The sequence below is a fragment of the Ornithodoros turicata genome, chromosome 6 (genome assembly GCF_037126465.1).
Source record: "Ornithodoros turicata isolate Travis chromosome 6, ASM3712646v1, whole genome shotgun sequence".
Taxonomy (NCBI): Eukaryota; Metazoa; Arthropoda; class Arachnida; order Ixodida; family Argasidae; genus Ornithodoros; species Ornithodoros turicata.
In genome coordinates, this window is record NC_088206.1 from 8,102,930 (window position 1) to 8,123,068 (window position 20,139).

Below are 20,139 nucleotides of genomic sequence, written 5' to 3' on the forward strand. Positions count from 1 at the left end.
GGTCATCCGTTTTCTTATCAGTGATGGGGTGAACCCCACCGGCATCCACCATCGGACGGAGGCACAATATGGTAGTGCCTGCACATCGCTGCAACAAGCACATAAATGGCCGCGTAAGCTTACAAGAGGCAAGACAAACGTGCTCCTCTTGCCACGTGACCGCCCGCAGATTGCTGTCCTGCCGAAGGTGTCGCTGTCGCAGATGATCTTATTCATCACGACAAGACGCATCACTGGCCGAGTTATTGGCTGCGAGTGTTTGTTCAGCGGATTTCATCATACGGGAGAAGCTGCAATATGCCAAGGTGTCCGCAAGATGGGCTCCCCAAGAACCTCACACATGAAATGAAGGAACGCTGTGCCGACGCATGTACAACGCTTCTCAGACGCTACGAGGAGGAGAGGGAAGGAGAAGGATTACGTTTGAGCCGCACTTGGGTGATGAAAGCTATGCGCACTACTTTCAACCAGAGACGAAAAGAGCAAGCACAGAATGACGTCACGGATCGTCACGGCAGAAGTTTCGAAAGTCTGTGAAGTTCTGGGGAAGTTCTCTCCCGGCTCTTTTTCGAGTTCACAAGGGTACCATATTGTTGAGCATTAGATGTGTAGGGGTACACAGTGAACGCTAAAATATATTGTCGTGAAAATATAATGAATCTAAAATATATTGTCGTATAAAATCATACGTCTGAACCTTTCGCGATCTTCGATTTGGTTGCCCTCCACAACCTCCATATTCCCCTGCCTTTGCGCTTGTGGCCGTCGGGCAAGGTAAGACAACGGAGTGGTGGTCAACGTCACGACTGACGGCCTGGGGAATGTCCGTCCTGGGCCGACATATGTCTGAAAGCGTCTGAGGAAAACCCAGGAAAAACCCCAGACAGCACAGCCGGCACCAGGATTCGAACCCGGGTACCTCCCAGTGTTGACGTGACATGGCCAGCACGCTAACCACTGAGCCACGGGAGCTGGTGTAGGACAACAATAATTGTCCACAGCGGCAGCCCGAGCCTATTTGCGGCAGCCGGGCGCTATTGGAGTTGGCGATGGCGCCGCCACACGCTATATTGGACCGCCACATCTTTGGAATCTCTAGGAGGACATTGGCGGATATATAGGTTTGCGTGCGACGAAGTTGGGAAAGAAGCAGCGCATGAATGGCTTGGCACGTCCGCTCGCAAAACTTCTTCTCTGCTGAACACAGGCCTTACGTCACATTCCAACAGAGTGTTAGTCGTGAAGTTGCCCACCTCTGTGAGACGGCGAGCTCTTTCATTAGCACCACCACCACCACCTTGTGTCCAGCACCAGCTCGCGTGGTTAGCGCGCTAGCCATGTCACGTCGAGACTGGGAGGTACACGGGTTCGAAAAACCTGGGTTTTTCCTGGGTTTTCCTCGGACGCTGTCAGATATAGGTCGGCACAGTTGCCTTAGAGGTCGGCCCACGACGCAAGTTCCCCCACAGCGTTAGTCGTGCCGTTGCCCACCTCTGTGAGGCCGACAACGGCGCGCTCTTTCATTAGCACCACCAACAACAACAACAAGTGTCCAGCTCGCGTTGCCTGATGACTACGATTATGGCAAGACTGGGAGGGTGACCCGGGTTGAAACCTGGGTGCCGGCTGTGCTGTCAGGGTGTTTTCCCTCGGTTTTCCTCGGACACTGTCTGATCCCAAGTCTGATAATTTATCCAGCGGAAATAAATAGTTCGGCTGATAATAGCTGATAATGCACACCAGCGGTCTAGGTCGCAAATAAAACTTGGCATCATGCAACCAGGTTACAACTTTTACCTCATGCATTATTTCCTTTTCTATAAAATGCTAAGTTACGGGCGTCCTCATCACCGACAGGAATGAAACTAGTTTTAAGTTATGTTAATTTAATGCATCCTATTAACACAGACAACTGTCCGGCCGTACGCCCTTCAACGCACAGCTTTCTACACAGCACTCTGCATAACAGACATGACGTGAACTTCACAGGGAGGGTCATTAAAAGTCAGGTTGCAAACTCCACCGCCTGTACTTTCTGCTCGAGAATTCGTTGTATGACATTCGTTAATGCTAACAGGTCGGCAGCCTGACACGAAGGCGTACGCCGGCAAGGTGCCCTACGAAGTGGGTTGACCAAACAATATTCACGGGAGCAACATGTCGTCAAGCGCCCCATCATACCCGACGTCCCGATTTCCCCTCCGCCTCTCGTAGACGCGCAAAAATTAGTGCTTGTGAGTGCGGGGCACTCACAATATGTGTAGACACGCGAGTGACGTATAGTTCAGTCTGCTTCCCATATAGTGGTACTCCGTGTATACGTCCGCACTGTGCACGATCAACTTGAGTCCTAACTGTGGCCCTAAAACATACTCACTGACATTAGTTCGGGCATACAAATACGCACGATTCATATTTTTTTGTGCGAAAACTTCGCTCACACGAAACGTTCCCACGAACTGCATCCCAGTGTCACTGCATCGCAATGCATAACTTCACCTCCCATTGTTAGACCGGGAAACTGCATGGGCATTTCTCAGCGGTCTTTAGGAGAGGTGTGCCAACTCTCTTGCTCTGGGATTTGGATTGTCGAATGCGAGCATCCCTCAGTAGCCTTAGTGAATGCTCCCATATGATTGGTAACCACAGATACATCATGCATATACAGGGTATTTGCTCTAACGTGTCCTGAAATTTTATTTAAAGCGAGCGATTAAAGAGAAACGAGCTCTACTTTTCAGCTACTTGACTAAGAAACAGGTGGTGCCAGTGAAGCAGTACCTGTTTCTTACTGAAGTAGCAGAAAAGTACCAATTGCTTTCCTTTTATCGCTCGCTTTAAATATAATTTCTGGACACGTTAGAGCAAACACCCTGCATATACATGCAAAACGTTGGAGCGCGTTTGTTACGTGTTGTGAGAGCCTAACACACTTGTAACGGCGACGAAGATACGTCTGCAGGATTAATACATACGTCTGCACTGAATCAAACTAGCAACTTATATTTCTGACATCTCTTCCCACCAAATATCGTGTTTCTAATTCAGGCTATTGTCTATGATGTCATTACCTGCTGTATAGAGGTGTAAAACCGATAGGCTTCCTGTGTTGGTTGGAGAGTGCTACGAAAACATAGAGCAGGACGCGAACGATGAAAACACAAGAAAACAAAACGTAATGGTTTTACTTGTTTCACCGTTGTCACAAGTTATTCAATTGCTTCTAGCACTAAGCGAAATTACCATAGGATTTGGCAGGATATTGGCAGTTGGAACAATGTCTCATACGCTTGTACCATCCATTATACGTTCATTGCACCTGCTAGATGGATGCACAGTGTACGTCTAGAATATGGGTACAATGCGCGTTCCATAGACCTTCACCGATTTCGACGTACTAACAGTACGTATAATAGATGCCGATTAGACGTCGCTCTCGGGCTTAGATATTTGGATATTACTGGTTGTTGTGGGAAAAATTTATTCATGGGGGGTTCTAGGTTCACTTCCAAATGGCTATATACAGGCAAGAGGAGGGGATGAGTGACAGATATCTACAAATGGCGATCAGTGGTATGTAGAATGATGCTCGCAATAAAGTTCACGGCCGGAAGTCACGGAAGAAAACAAGGCCTCCCCAAGTGTCAAGGTATAGGACAGTCCTCCCCACAGCGCACCGAACCGCTATTCAGCACTCGACGTCAGCTCCTCCTGGAACGCTGCCACAAGGAGGCATCTGGCACGCTGCACAAGCGGCAAAATTGGGACATTGCGAAGATTTCGCATGACAGCGCGGCACCTCGCCGTCCACAGCACCGTGGCACCGCAGGAGGTCAGAAGCATGCCGATACGGCCATCCGCCGAACAAAGACCGGTCTGAGCGACACGGAAGTCCACCGGGCACCGGACCCGAGTTGCCCTGCGGAGAACTTGCCAGAAGGCTTTTGTCAACGCGGCAGTCGTAGAGGAGATGGTTGTTAGACTCCGGAAGGCGGCAAAAGGGACACGTGGAAAATGTGACAATACCCCAGCGGCCAAGGCGGTCGCGCGTCGGCTGGACACGCCAAGCAAAATTCCACTGCGTATCTTGGAGTGCGCCGGGGAGCTAGAGTGGCACGAAGGTCGACCAGCGGATTGCCGCGGCGTGGGCTGCACGGCGCGAAGACTGGGAAGTCCTTGTTGCACGGGACATGTGTGTGGCAAGTGTCAGCAGTGGCGACGATGCAGGGTCGATGGCAGGCATGTAGCTGCACACTTGCAGAAAGAAACGAACGACTCCGGCGTGGAACCGACTGGGAGCCTCTGCACTGGGGCCGCTATTCAAAGGGCTGTCTGGGGCTAGATGGTGTCGGAGAGGGCCAAGCCAATACTGTAAGAGCGCTTTTGCAGGGGTAGGCTCTGAACGCAAAATCCGCATCGTCGTGCGCAAAGCGTCCAGTACTTCCATTACTGGTACGTCCAGTAGACATCCGTGGTTCGCTGGGGCATGTATACTCTGCAAAAGGAGTAAAGTTGCTCCTCTTCATCGTCGATGGTATATCGCCTTAGGGCACGCCGAAACAAGGAGATACCCGTTGAACGTTACCCTCGTGCATATATAGATGGGTAGAAATCGAGCGAACCGGTAGAGATGTAGGAAGCCGCCGATATTCCGAACAGAGACTGTTCTTCTTCTGGGCCAGAGGAAGGCCCACAAGAAGAACAGTCTCTGTTCGAAATATCGGCGGCTTCTGTCGTGAGGCAACTCTCCTCGTGCATATAGTCTTTTACTAACCATTTTATCATCCCGCTAAGTTAATAACGACTAAAGCTAGCTATCGTCAGCGTTCCTTTATTGATTTACCCTCTCGTAGAGCGCTCACCAATATAGAATGAGAAATTAAACGAATAAGGACATCGAAAATCAGGGTGAATATATAAAAAAAAAATTTCTTCGCGAACGCGAAAGACATATTGGAGACATAATCTTTTATATGATACGATAGAAGGCAACGTGGTGGAGGGTTATAAAGTCTGAACCAATTTCGCGCTAGGCTTAACTATAAAGGAAGGTGAGATTATCCTGTCGTTTCTACGACAGCCCAAATAAAGGAGAGCTTGAAGAGAGAGAGAGAGAGAAAAAGAAGTCTGTGATTCAGCCCTCTATGCGACGCCGTCCCTCCTGCATGCCTCACGTAATGATGAAATGTCGGTGAGACACCACAGACGAGCTAATAGGCTGGAGACGGTGTAAGACTTTCGAGTAATGGGTCCGTAGTGCAAACTTCATCAGTAACGCAACGTTTTTGTTTTATGTCGCTGGGATTAGGCGCGTGCGCTGCCCAAGAAAGAGCGCTGAGAGGAAATTTTTTTTAGGGGGAAAAAATATTCCGGGAAATATATCTCGCTGTCTTTGATTATTTTTGTGTCTGATTTCGCAAGTAAAAGGAAAATTTGTAAGTTAATGAAATGGTTCGCGTTCAGGACTTTGAGACTTGCGACGCGTTTAGAAACTTTTGTTCAGAACAGATGGCTTTTGCGAGATAATGCAGTAAGTGGAACAGAGTGATGTGGGTGGCTCAACTGGGAATAGTAACAGTTCAAGCTCAGCTGGTAAATGCGTACTACGACATCGACTGCGTCGAGCGTATATAAGGCTGTGTCAGGCTTATACAAGACACTCAAGAGAAGTATTTTGAGTTAAGCTACCCAGTAACCGAGTAGAACGCAGTAGTAAACACTCAACCTGGAAAAGTGTTTGAGTAAGCATTCTAAATACTCATGAGAGTAATTGGCTACCATGCTGGTGAAAAAAGTGAAAGAAAGTTCAAAGTGAAGAAAGTGAAGATCACAACGGAATACTTGCTCGTATATGCTCTGATTTTTGCGCGATATCTTCTTGGGGCATGTCCTCCTCCTCGCTCTCCTCCGTGACATCACGCCTGACAATGTCGCCCGTGCGAATATCCAATGCTGTACTCAGAGGAGGAGGAGGAAGGGTAACACATAATGGACGTGAGCTGCATTCGAGATGAAAAATATTAAAAATTTGGCACGCCGCCCAACCAAAACACACGAAGTTTTTTTTTTCTGTCTCCCGAAAAAAAATAATAATAATAATTGAAAAGAAGTATGTGCGATGTAACTCTTTATGTTTGAGGCAACGAATTATTCCCAAATGTATTTAAGATATTGTAGCTTGAGTATACAGTATTTAAGTTGGTTGTATACACACTTCTTATTCTTCCAATCCCCCTGTCCCCCACTCTTTCCTGCTGTCCTCTCTCCATCTGTCCACATCTGTAGCCTCTCATAGCCACAGTTGCTTCGCAGCGCTAGCACGGAATAAAAAAAAAAAAAAACTTCTTCTCTCAGACATGAAAGAACGTGCCTCAGGGATATGTCGTTCTTCCGTGCACAACGAAAGTATGATATATGCCATTGGCGCCTTTTTCCGTGTCGATGAGGCAGCGTGTCCTGACAGTATACTATAGGTGCATACTTTTGACTAGTTCCGACAGCATCCCAACTGCCTCCGGGGTGTGCTCTATGGCACTCGAGTCATGCACTGACGAAGGCAATGATGCGAGATACGCTTCACTTCCCGTTTACTTCGTCGTGGCTGAGGCGATAATCGCCAACAGTGGGTGACACAGCTGTCATCGACAGAGCCACACGCAGCTCCTTTCCTTTTTGGCCTCGTCGCTTCCCTTAGCGACCCGTGCCGAGGGCGAGAGCGTCGCTTCCCGTATTCCTTGTGACGAGCTCGCCGTGTTTGTCGACCGGATAGGCGCTCGGGGAATTTCCCATATTTGTTTTCCATCCCTATCGCTTGTCTCCTCGTAGGATTGCGTGGGTGTGGCTTGCGGTAAGGAACATATCGCTGTATGTTGAGGCTGCGCTACAAATTGACAATCTGTAGGCGGGAATGCATATTGGGAGTTTTCAGCTACGGCGCTTTGTGACGTGGCACGCTCGTAAGCTCCTTCCTCTGGCGGTCACTTTTCGTGCTATAGCGGCATTGGAAGATGACAAACTGCGCCATTTTTTCGATGCGAAAACCGTGGTTTTCATAAAAGAAAATGTGAGAACGACAATGACGAAGTGTCTTCGGGATAAAAGAAGGGTAGGGACGCGACCGGATTTCAAAACACCATTCAGGGCTTCGTTTTCGAGCAAATGCGAGATAACCTCGGCAGTTGCGCCGAAAAAGTGACCACCACTATGGCGGCCAAACGCGTTCTTTTGATGTCATGCGAAAACACCCTGTATTGATGGGCTAGTGGATCTGGGTAGGTTTTCTTTCCGTTGGCAACGGAGGAGCCTGTCTTGCACTTTAAACAAGAGAGCTTTTCTGCGATGAAGAGCGTACGTATTAAACAGAAATAACGTGGAAACAGTATTATCCTTCTTTAAGTTCTGCAGGTGAAGTCCGCCTTTCTCTGATATGCGAAGTTCGATGCTTTCTATGTTGCTTCTGGCAGCCTTCCGAATGTCATCTCCAGAAATAGATCAACGACGTCCTCATCCTGAGGATACGGGAGGTTCTTAGTAAATGCCCTTGAATCTTGAACTTTCTTGATGTAGTAGAACAGTCATGGGAAGCGAACACGGCTTTTAGCTCCACGAACTAACGTCCCTCTAGCGGCAGAACGCTTCTGTATTTCGAGCTGATACTCGTATTCCGTATTCCATATCCCCCTACGTCTCTAAAACATCGTGATTTTTTGCTTTCCTGAAAACCGTTCTGATCCGTTGATCCTGATCCGTTGGGCAAGAAGGATCCATGTATTCGAAACATTGGCACAGCATGTTAGATCCCCGTCACACGGCAAATTGGATGTCATTCCCAGCGAATGACATTCGCACTGAATGACTTTCGTTTCGTGTCACACGGTGAAGTCAAATGGCTATACATGCGAATGATATTCGCCCAGCGAATGAGTTCGGGGAACTCATTAGCTTTTCCCCCTCGCACCTGCAGCCTACCTTTGCAGTAGAGAGGTATCAAAAACAACAACGATAAACCTTTCGAAGAAATGGAAGACAAATGAAAAGTTGTACTCCAATATTTTATCACGAATTTGATAACTTCTGACGCGAAGGAAGGAAGCGCTAAACACTGTTTTTCTGAGAACTATATACCTCGTTCCTAGTCGCCACATTACTAAGTGCAGTGTAGATAGGCTTCTTAGTTGCCTTTGCTTGTGGTACTTAGCCAATTAGGTGTCTTTGAAAAGGCAACGATTCTGTGAAATAATCTAATGTTTCTCTAGTATAGAGCAAAATATGTAAAAACATAACTAATGTACCTGTATAATGCTTCAGATGTTCGGCCCTGGTGTCTTAATTATCGACGCTGACATCATTTGCGAATGACATTCTGTTTCTCCGTGTAGCTCGATGTAAGACAACACGAATGACATTCGATGCAATTGTCATTCGCTGGGAACGTCATTCAGTTTGCCGTGTGACAGGGCTATTATACGTGTCACAAGGAACGCTAAATATTTTGTAATTTGCTAGTAAAATGGCTGTAAAACGGCCCGAGGCGACGCCTGGTGGGAAATAATCCCCAGTTTGTCAAGCAACAGTGATGTATATTTCCGACTGGCTGGCTCCTCGTGGTGGCTACGTAGCCGACACGTAGCCGACTTGTTATGCGCATGCAATGTAGTTGTGCCGCTATACTTGGCGAGCAATGCGCAGTTGGTGTCGACTTCGACACAGTGTTGCCCATGTTTTTGAAATTTATTTTTCTAAAAACAAAAAAAACTATAGAGCCATTGTGACGTAAGAGTACTGATGACTCAGGCTATGGAATGACGTGCACATGACGTCACACGCAGCCTTTGATCCACCTGACATAAAGACATGAGGATGGTGGTGGCAGTGGTGAAAGGGCACGCCGTTGTCGGCCTCACAGAGATGGGCAACGTCACTAACGCCCTTGGGGAATGTGCGTCGTGGGCCGACTTCTAAGAGAATGTGCCGACTTATGTCTGAAAGCGTCTGAGGAAAACTCACGGGGAACCCCAAAGGGAACAGCCGGCACCGGGATTCGAACCCGGGTACCTCCAAGTCTCGACTGGAGCGTGGAGATGCGTCACGGGCGTGCGTCATACTGCGAGACGAATGAGGCAGCAGCGTATGTGTTTTTACTTGTAATTACACGCATCCGTACCGCAACAATTGACCTTTTCATAACCGCTTATGCGCATGCGTATGACCTTGAGGCGCCGGACAGGGTTCTTTCCGTCTTCACTAGATGGCGCAGAATGGGGACGACAGAAGTGGGGACCAGTGGGGAGACCGCACGAACGTCGCGAGCTCGTCGGTTCCACTCCGGACTGGTTCTGGCTATTTATGCTAGTGGATTGGTTTCGACGCACTTCGAGCGTGTTTCGCTGGAGAGCCGCTAGGTGTCGACGCGTGTGTGAAAAAGGTCCATACTGCGCCTCCGGTGCGGCAACATCTTTTCTTAAGTCACGTGACCAAACTGGACGTTGTTGCACAAGCCTCATAGATATGTTTTCGGAGATTGTAGCTCTAACAGCTTTGCAATACCATTGATGTTTTTTTATGCCATTACTACTGGGGTGTGGTTACACGGTTTCAGCGTACCACAAGCGCAGCTAGCCTAGCGACCGTGTGGTTGTGGCACAGTCACGTGATGTCACGGGGCCCTGTAAGCCCACGAACGGACTCACACGTGGTTAACCCTATGAAGCTATACCGGGTGTTTCACGGACACTGGACCAGTGGGACTATGATCTGTAGTCAGTGTACACTGGATTACAGCCTCTCTAGTGTCACTTCCACTTATCCCAGTGAAGCTCCAGTGCGGCCAGTAGCCAGTGTAGACTGGTTTCCATGTACCCAGTGAAGCTCCAGTACGGTCAGTATCCAGTATACACTGGTTTGCAGTGTCTCTAGTGGAACTCCACTACAGCCAGTAACCAGTGTACACTGGTTTCCAGTGTCCCCGTGAAAACCCAGTGTATCCAGTGAGCAGTATGAACTGGTTTCCAGTACTGCCAGTCTGATCGCCAGTGTCTTCAGGTCTGACCAGTGGCATTTCCACTCTGACCAGTAAAATTTCCAGTTTAAAGCTTACTGAATAATCGCTTCGCATGAATAATTCATAAACACCAGGCGCTATCGAAAAGGTATCTTTTCAGTGAGCATCCCTGAGAGGCTGAGAGGCCGAGAACTAAACGGAGAGAGGCTCATTTGCATACGCTCATTAACTAAATAAAATCAGAGATGGGGAAATTACTCGACAAAAAGGAGCTCGTTAACAGTTAGGTTACTGTGCAAAAAATGTAACTGAGTTGCTAACGAATTTACAGGTATCGAAAACGAACTTGAAGTTCGAAAGCTACTTTGGCAAAGTAACCAGTTACTTTCAAGTTACCTACTACCTAATATCCACTTTTTAAAATCGCTAAAACAGTGCTACCGACGACACCGGACGGACGGACGGACGCGCGGACGGACGCGCTGCACTTTCAACAAAGATTTAATGAGCGTGTCGTGCTTATTTGTTTTTAGCACTGTTTTAGTGACTTTATTATGTGTGACCAACAGTCCCTGAACAACGAATTGGTACTCTATCCACTTTTACTTCTTTACTTTTCTACAACTAATTCGGATATTGATCTCGCAATGGGTGGTGCAAGACGTTGTATAATATAGTTTCGATATACGTAAACCACACCAGTATCTGACATGACGAAAGAAGCCTACCTTTATAGGCTTCTTTAGGAAGGGATATTTGATGATTGTCATGACGTAATAAGGTTCTTGACCGGAGCACGAAGCAGGCGTCGGGTGTTTACGTTACCTAACTTGTTTGCGCACATGTCTTAGAATCGCGCCAAGTTTTAATCCTGCTACACAGTGGCTTCCCAAACAGCACAACATCTGGGCACAATATTGGGCCGACATTGGCAATATTGGTCCAATATTGGGCCGGCATTGGCAATGTTGGGCCGACATTCGCAATATTGGGTCGACATTGGCAATATTGGTCCAATATTGAGCCGACATTGGCAATATTGGTCCAATATTGGGCCGACATTGCCAATATTGGTCCAGTGTTGGGCAAATATGTTGTGCTGCTTGGGTTCCGTCATTATAAGTACACTGCTCGTCGATATGATGAACATCACCTGAGCCTCCCAATGTACGGCCAAAACAGAATTTGCAACGTTCACTGCGTAACAACAGCGGAGTCAGACGTACCGTGCACGTATATGACCGGCATGCACGTGGCTGTCGACTCACTTGGGAGGGAGGGTGCATCCCGCGATATCTTTAGGTGAGAATCGGAGAATCGAACAAAAGGAACATGGAACTTCCCCAAGTTACTGTGACAAAGTTACATAAAAAAGGAACGAGTTCCTCAAGAAGTTAGTGGAGCTCAAAAGTAACGTGTTAAGTTAAAAGTTACCCAGAAAAGTAGCTTAGTAGCGAAAGTAACGAATTACCCCCCAACACTGAATCAAACTCAGGCTTTTAAGTTTTAATTCGGACGCTTTCAGAATCTGTTTTACCGAGAGGAACCTCCAGCGATAAAATGCTAAAAAAAAAAAAAAAATTCTGATTTTTAGAGTAATTAGTTTGTTTTTGTTTACATATTTCTTACGCGTAGCAGCATACCAATGCGCTCTTTCACTCAACTATCCGGCTTCAAATTATACGTGTTCATCCGCTTGGTTCACACACGCGGGGGTGTCAGACGATAAAGGACCGCTGCAGAGCGTGCCCTTATCGTGATGATGAGGAATGCAGAAAAACGTCTCTGCTTTTTTTGTCTGTGCTTTATCTTCCGTCACCTACGCCTGTGATGAAGGCGGATGAACATGTAATTGGCAGCTGAACAGCTGAGCGAAAGAGCTCATTGGTCCGCTGCTCCACGCAAGAAATATGTAAACCGAAACCAATTAATTATTCGAAAAAATCACAAAGTTTCGACACGGAATTTTTCTTCGAATGTTTTTCACTGAAGGCCTCGATCGGTAAAAAAAAAAAAGGTTCTGAACGTGTCCGAAATAAAATTTAAAAGTTAGGAGTTTTATTTAATTAATGAGCGTATGCATATGCACCGCTCACTGCCCAGTTCTTGGCCGATGTCTCAGGAATGATGGCTAAAAAGAACGTTATTTTTCGATAGCTCCACCCGTTTACGAATTATTCAGCCGGGGGACCGCCGTGAAACACCCGGTATAAAGCAATCGCTTAAAAAACGTGTTTCGCTGCCTCAACTGCAAAGTTCGCAAATGAATGCCTCTTGTAACGTTTCCTTCTTTTTAAATATCCGCTGCGCAAATTAGTTTACACTAGTGCAATGGATAATTTCTCAGTTGCTGTGCAGTTTCGTTGTGCTTCTTGTTTCAAAGAATAGTTTTCAACATGGCAGAAGAAGCACGCTATTTCCAAATGTTCCCGAATAACTTTCTCAAGCATTATGCGCTGGTCTTGGAATACACTGCCTTTCTTCTTCTTTTTATTGTTCATCGATGAAAAGCATCTCAGTTCCTCTGCCTGGCGCTTAAGCTGAAGCTATGATAACCATGGGGGCTATTTGTTACTGTTTGCCTTGGCGCTTTCTCGTCAGGTGCCCCTTCTTAGTAGCCCTAAATTATGCGCTACGAGATATTCGCGCTTCCCCTAAAGCGGCAGAAACGCGAAGCCAACGAAAAAAAAAAATATCCTTCCCGCTACAAACTTACAAATGTGTTCTAACTTCTAAGGTTTGCAGAACAGAATAATGGTTGCTTGTTGCGGAGCAAAATTTAACGCAAAGGTGAAAAAGTACACAATTGGGCGTGCTTTCGATCGAGCTAAATGTCTACGTCTCGAAGTTTTCTCGCCTATCGCCTCGCAATACCACCACCACCACCACCACCACCACCACCATCATCATCATCATCATCGTCAAAGTAATTTTTTTAATTTCTTTTTTTTTTTCTTTTCGTAATGGTATATACTCGCTTAGTGCGGCTTGATTCCATTCTCTCACACGTTTCAGGCCATTGTAAGTCTTGTGGTGTCATTTACGGGTTTGTGTACTTTGCACTAACGCATTCTTTTGTTTTGTTTTTTTGTCTCTTTTTAGGTACGTACTCCCTTCATGTCGTTTTCTCCCCCGTGTTCATCAGGTTAGTACTTTCCACCAATTACAAGCGTTATTTGTTTTTTTTTCCCCACAATCCCAGGCGTTGAAAATGTTAATTGTTGTGGTCTTTCGTGATGAGTGAAGCGCACGCAAGATGAATAATGAATGAATGAATGAATGAATAATGAATGAATAATAAAGTGATTCCTTCGGCAGGTGTTAGTTCGCAACGTGTTTTGCGTTGTCTAGTTTCCGAACGCATAAAATAGAAATCAAGAGTTACCCCACATAGAGAAAAAGGTTCATATCTCATTATGTTACTTTTCGTGCGATGTTTATTTTCTATTTTGTTTTCATCACGCAACAGTTACGCAACTTTTGTGACGTGTTCGTGTAATACCTCTGACACACGTTTGAACCCCTTTACACAAAGGGACACCTCGCGGAAAGGCATTGCGTGACGTCACACACGGCAAAGGAGAATCTTCTTTTACGAATGGGTCCCTTTGGAAAGCTGAGATCGGCGATCTCCTTTTCATCTGTAAAGGCGTATGGCGTGGCCTCGAGCGAAGGCCGATACGACGACAATACTCTCGAACGAAGGCTAGACCTTGTTTTCATTTTTCAAGTACTTAAATTCTGCGTGCAGATATTGTAGTTGCACTACGTCCTTTGAATTTATGGTCACATTGTTATGTTTACTGGAACTGTTATCTAACTATATACCTGATTGTTATATCTTCGGGTATATTTCTCAAACGAAGCACCAAAAGCAGTTCACCGGCACGAACTCCTTTCGCGAAGGTGTCTTTTGCAGCTGTAAAGGACCCCTAATAAAAAGGAGTTCAAACGCATGAAACATAATTTATTTAATGTAGAGCGTCTGCATATTTACGCACGCAAAGTTCAATCACGTTGAGCACGAGGCTGGTGCACACGTACGCACAAACATTTGGCGTACCCGAGATTAGCCACGGCACTTTGGTACGCATCACATAAAGGAAGCACAAAGGGAACACAGAAGGAATGTATGCACCCTAACGGCGCGTAGTTTCCTGTATACTTCGAACGGGCATTTGCGTATCATTCTACGCGTACATGGTACAACTGTCCTTTGCGCCGGCTTTGAAAGTTGCAGTATAGTTGTCGACAAGCTTCGCTTTTGCGAATAGATGTGGGAAGCCCTAGTGATATCCTTCATAATTAGCGTACCTGTTACGCTTCAGATTGCAAGCCCCCGAGCCCGAGCTCACTCTAATGACATTTCGAAACTTCCGCGCGAAAAACTGCTCTGATTGGATGATGGTCATTGTCTACAAGGGATACATGGGGTACGTTTCATTCTCTGTCTCGGCCTCTATACGAGATCGGCCGAAGCCTCCACACGGCTATTGACCGGATTCGACTCGGTGCGCTGTATATACTGCCACGTACGACCCAATTCCAACTCTGCCTCAAGACTGTATACGGCATCTGCAAAGTGCCGCAGGACACGTTACACGTACTTATACAATGCCCAGAACAAGAACGCAAGGGAAAGTCTATCCAAGACACTTGAAACACTGGACCAAAGACCTCTATCTTATTGTAAAGTAACGGGAAAATGGCCCACAAAGGAACAAGACATGAAGGCACTCAAGGCACCGTGTGTCTACCTAAAAGAAAGCCGTATATACAGCCGCTACTAGCAGCAACATATCATAAACCTCAAAACCACCCAAATAAAGTGGAGTTGCAGGCACTCATAGGGCGGCCACCCTGCTCCAAGTGCTTCAGCCCTTTTTTTTCCTTTTTTTCCCTTTTTATCCCTTTTTTTTTATCGCAGTTATTTACTACTACTACTATACTGTCTCGTCTCACGAAGGCTTGTGTTATTGGGCAGCGCGCGAGGTCTTCCTGGGATGAGTATTCTGCTGCAATATGGTGCGGTCCTCTTCTTTCTCTGGCCCCTCTCTCCTTTATGCCTGTTTTTCTCTTCGAGAGAGATAGAGATAGAGAAAAAAAAACAGGCATAAAGGGATATCCTGATAAAATCGCGGCAACCTTGTTAGTGACAACAGCTGGGGGTAGTGGCCTATACTGGGTAGAGGGCGTGCGTGAGCACACCACGTCGCCTCAGAGTGTTTTCTTTTGCAATAATCCTATAGGCCGTAGTAAATCTCACTTCAGCGTTAGCGTTTGTCCGTGCGTTCCTTCGTATATCTCTACTGTCATGCGCGTGGCGCTTCGGAATTGAACATTCTGAACGGGACATTCTCTCTGCACTCGACCTGTCTGGGTGGTTAAGAAAGAAGTCCATTAAGCGTTGCGCGGCAAAAAAAGAAAAAAAGAAGATTTCGAAAGCTACGCCCCACTAGGTGGCTCGGTGCCTACGAAAGATATTCGCTTAGGTGGTTCGTAACATGTTGTTAGCGACTATGTATACATAGCATGTCCTAGGTCGTAACTACAGAAGGCGTGGTAGGAAGGGAACTAATGGGGCAATGCGGCAAAATGCGTCTTCTTCTACAACAAACTTCGCGTGAGTGGATAGCATAAGCGGAACAATGAAGCTACACGCTCTCTTAACAATGGGGGTTTATTGTTGTCCCTTTACGAAGCTTATAATAATCGCTGGCGTAGTTGCGTTTAGCGCAGCAAGACTTTGTAGAGCGTGTTGGTTATGTTCGAATACGGTAAGGAAACCCAAGAGGATATCCCTATGTCCCTTTGTATTCGCTGAAATTCCGTAACAATTACAGCTTCTAGTTCCCTATTGCAATTACTCGGCATTTTAGCCCTCTTGCCCCAATATTCACTTTCCAGCAAACATAACTTACGTGCATTTAATTTCGAAATCAACTAATGGTTGCGGCAATGCATACATTCCCCCCAAAATACTAATATTACTCTTTTTCGTGTCACGGTGTAACAAGATTGTAGAACCAGGATCTGACTAGCAAATTTATTGATTTATTCGTTTATTATTCTTAAACCCGAAAGGCGACAGTGGTCATTACATGGGTGTGTACAATAAATAAGCAATAATATTAGTCTTACCCTAAAAGCCGTCCGTATATCTGTCCATGTCTTGAGTGCGTTCTGCCATGATCCCAATTTTACCTGTACACAGAGGCGGAGAGTTTTCATTTTCCCAGGGGGGGGGGGCAAGGGCGCACCGCGAAATAAGTACTCTGGCGAGAGTGGGGGGGGGGATATGTTTATTAAGAAAAAAAAAAAAAAGAAAGGTAAGCCAGATGGATGTCGGCGTGTTATTCAAAAAAAAGTGAAAGGGGGAAAGCAAAAAAGGCAAAGAAAAAAGAAAGCAACAGAAAACAAAAAGAAGGGAAGAAAAGGGAAAGAAAAGGAAAAGAAAAACGGAGAACACTAACTAAAGCTGAAGAATCACACACTCTGGCGGGATCTTATGATGTATGCAGAATTGGTATAGAAATAAGAGGAAGGAAGAACAGAAAAAAAAAAGAGAAGAGAACGTAAACAGTGAACATGTGCACAACTGAAGGCATTACGCCTTTGAAAACTGAGTGCAACAGGAACCAAATGCATCCTCGGTGTTTGACCCGAAATGTGCGCAATATTATGAATATGGTCAATGAAATGGACCAGCGGTAGTTGAACCCGCTCCCAACGGACATGCGTTCCAAAGATTGTACCGTTGCACCTCACTGGCAGCTGCAGGTACCTTTTCCGCTGCTTTCGTTTCATTGATCTGATTGCTTTGGGCGAAATTCAGGCAATGTGTTGTGTCATACTCTATGTTTATTCGCCTCACCTTCTACTGTGATAATGAGTATGGTGGGCGGATACATCTTTTACAAATTGCAAGATGCATTTTTGGGGTTGGTGCCTCTTCGCTCTTTTGACCCGGGCGCTCCGAGCCCCAAAGGTTGGTGTCAGTCCCTTAGCGGGACCTCCCTGGGGAGGCGGCGCTCCCCCTAGTTCATGTTCCGGGGGGGCAAGGGCCCCCGCGCCCCCCCGCAGTCGGCGCCTATGTGTACGAATGTCGCACGGTCCGAAGATTAAAGTGCCACTCCGAGCTCGGAAAACTGTTTATTTTATTTAGTCCATGAAAAGAAGATGCCTCAAGGATTCTAACGCGAAGTTTCAATCGTGTTTACGAACGCTGTGCATTTCTGTCATTTTTGAAGATATGCTGAGCCTCCACAAGTTTCGATGACGCGAGGAGCGGGTGATGTAAACATAAGCCCGCAAATTGCAATGGTGTCGTGATCTGGAGAGGGCACTCGTCTCCTAGCTACGACGTCGGCGTCCGGGGAGGGTCACGTGATGCTGATCGAAAGAGGGGGAAATGGGACAGATGTCTTCTCCATCCTTGTGGTTTGTGGTCGGAGCGGTCGGAGGATATGTCACGTGGGGTTCCGCTAACAGGGTGCAAAAAGTGCGCCCCCACAAGACGCGAAGGGCAACAACGTTGCCGGGCGCTCCGTCGGAGCCTAACATGACTTCACAGTTCTCAAAAATAAAAATTAATTTTCTCTATAGCTTTCGCGTCACGTCGAGACAAAATATTTTGCAGGAATGTAAAGTGAGACAAGAAGGTTTCAGTAACATGACTTTCGTAGGATTCTGAAGACACGAGATTTAACTTTAAGTACATGTGTGGGGGGTTTATTTTGTATACAGACAACAACTAGTAACACTTCGGGAATTGTTACATCAGGTTAAATGATCACAGACGTACGCTTCTCAACCTAGGTTTCGCGGCACTCCGCATGAGGGCGTCACGTTCGATGCTCCCGTGTTACGATGAGGTCCAATTGAGATACTTCAGTATCAGCTTTTGAATAGCACGTGGGTCGTGCACCATTTTAGTAGTGCCGTTGTAGTCCAAACTACGATTGGCCGCTCGTGCCGCGTCGACCGGTTGAACACTCGCCGTCGCGTTTGCCTGAAAGAAAGAAAACGTTGAACATAACAGGAGCAGGCAAGGTAGGTGGTATTGACTTGATGTTAATATTACCTTGAGTTTGAGGGAAAACCTCGCACACACCTTGCACATTGTGTATTAAAGCTTCTTTGCTGGTTCGTGCGAGTCTGTCATGTGTTCTTCTCGTCCTGTGTTTCTCCTCAAACTGAAGGCAATGTTAACGTTACAGAAAACGTACTACGTAATTTCCCTGGTAACATAGCAGGCAGTTTTAGATTGGGTACCCAAGGCGCCTTGGGGCCCCATCCAAACTACTAAGGCGTCGTGACGAAAACTCTTTCTCTTCTCTCTCTTCTGCTTGGGTGCCATATCCGTAACCCCCCGAAGGTACTTTGGAATTGTGCTGTGCAATTGAACCCGTGGGTGGAACCAAAGGGATAAGTCGAGAAATCCCTAACCGAAAAAAACTTCAAATGAATATTTGATGAAGTAATTGGGTTTACTCGCATAACGCAAATGCAAAATGTGTGGCATATATGATGTATGTGTCTACTCTGCATGCGTGTCCTGTTAGCATCATTTTGGGGTGTGGATTTAGCAGAAACTGAACAAAATCCAAAACCATAACCCTTTTCCAATACAACACCGCATGAACTGGGTTTTGGGGTTTGGTGGTTGGTGGGTTTGGAGTCAGACCTTAGTGGCTGAACGACGGTGATGCCAGGTAGGGTGAAGTGACCCGTGTGTAATGGAGCAGCCATAATCGGGCTGATTGTGGTGCTAAACGAGCACACTCTTGAAGATGATGTCCTAAGATGACCAGCACAATACGACCTATTAGCGTAGTGCATGCGTTTTTTTTCCGATAGGCCTGTTTCTCTGGGCCAGGTGGCGCGAGTGAGCAGCAACGTCAGCGCCCCAAATTGTGCAACACGCGGTCGTTTAGCAGACGACGCGGCACTTTCAAATACACAGTCTCGAGTTGTTTGCACTTTTCAAGAAGCTCCGCTTTTTCTGTGGATTTCCTACAGGTTTTGTAGCTTCCTTGGCACCATACTGTTTGAAACACCATGCAAAACACGCTGATGAAACGACCTACTGTTGGGATCTTTGGCCGTTTGGGCCCGAAATGGCGCTGTGCAAACTTCACTGCAACAGCCCTAACGGTCACATAAGGTAGGAAGAACGAGTTTTACCAGTGGAAGCCGAAGTTCATTTCCGCATCGTAGGAAAATTTAAGCTACACCATTTGTATGCGTGTATAGGAATGGGGCCTGAGCCGACTGCCCATCCCATTGACACTTATGAATTTCCCGTTTCTTGCCCTCCTTTAGCGGGTCAATAAATTGCAATACGGTCCTAAATTTTCTTTGCCAGGTGCATACTGGTACGTAGATGTCATAGAAAAAAAAAGCTAAACAGGGGGTAAGTCGACTTATCCCCATAGTGCATCCATGGGTTCAATTGAGCACGTGAAAAACATGCACAGGGCTGAATATCTCTTGTGCTACATCCTGTCACCAGAGGAGATGTTGTTCCTCTGCATGAATCTTGATCGACGTTGATGTGGAATGGGATGTCCCACAGGGCCGGATGTGCCATGGAGCTTCACAACTGGTTGCCTCACTCCGGGACTGCGTCGGTAGAACTGAAACGGTTCTGGGAGCGCGTATCCGTAGCTGGGTGACCTCCATCGTTCTCACATTTCAATCCCTTTCAGTAACAACACGTGTTGTTGAGCTGTTTATCTCTTAGGCCCGATTTCACCAAGGCCAGTTAGCACTTGAACCGATGCATAATGTTACATAATGTAAAACCCCGAGACTATAGCAACACGAAGGAAGATGATGCATAATGTAAACCTTGAACCGAAATTAGGCTTTCTTAAACTTGGTCGTCAACCGTGTGTCACCAATGGCTCTATCTATGTGACCCTGTTTGACAGGAAATTCCGCCATCCCGCGTTAGTGAAACGGGGTTGACGATTAACACCAAGATTAGGGAAGTCGGATCTCGGTCAATGGCGGATTCAGGGAGGTGGGGGGGTCGGTTGGGCGATCGCCCCCTCCCCCAAAAATCGGCGTATACATTGAATTTCCCTCTCTCCCTCCACCACTACGCGCTCCGACAAAGAACCCCCCCCCCCGCG

General features: G+C 46.7%; 1 protein-coding gene across 1 annotated transcript in view; it reads left to right on the plus strand.

Moving 5' to 3' along the window:
- Positions 1 to 20,139, plus strand: part of LOC135397605 (histamine H1 receptor-like) — a 198,638-nt gene that overhangs the window by 85,607 nt on the left and 92,892 nt on the right. The gene's annotated exons all lie outside the window — the stretch shown is intronic.